Here is a 646-nt window from a genome sequence, read left to right on the forward strand (position 1 = left end):
GTCTGAAGAATTTTGGAGGAGGCGTACTCTAGTAAGTTTCTTATTATGAAAATTACTTTTCAAGTAATACACCTTCCGTAACACTCCTCGTTAAAGTACTAGTTACCACTTTCCTTCTCATGATAAGCACTATTGCAGTTAAGAACACCTGACGCAGGAAAGTTTCTTGTTTGTTGCCTCAATGTTAAATATTCATAGAAATCTGGTAGCTGTTCTAGAGATAACCATAACGTACACACAAAATGATGCTTTCCCCTCACTTGGCTGCGGTGCTTAGCCAGCACTTACCACGAGCACCGCAATATAACAATATATGGTGAGGATAAAGCTGCAGCTAGTGAGTGCTAACGTTTTTACGGGAGTGTAATGCTGTGTGGGTTATTTGGCTCCATAGAAACGCCGTAGTTCACCGGGATTGCAACAGCTGTGCGCGCGACAGCAATTGCTGGAGGCAATGGACATACCTCACGTCTTTAGTTGGGCCATTTGCTGCCTCGGAATGCTTTTACAACTGTCTGGCGATAAGCCAATACTCTCCAGTCGCCAGTTTCTTCCAAATGATTTTATTTTCCTACGAAAATCACGATTAGGAATAACTGAGGCGCAAGATAATGCAAGTTATATTGCGTACTGAGTCTGTTGCCAA

The sequence above is a fragment of the Schistocerca serialis genome, chromosome 7 (assembly GCF_023864345.2).
Source record: "Schistocerca serialis cubense isolate TAMUIC-IGC-003099 chromosome 7, iqSchSeri2.2, whole genome shotgun sequence".
Lineage (NCBI taxonomy): Eukaryota > Metazoa > Arthropoda > Insecta > Orthoptera > Acrididae > Schistocerca > Schistocerca serialis.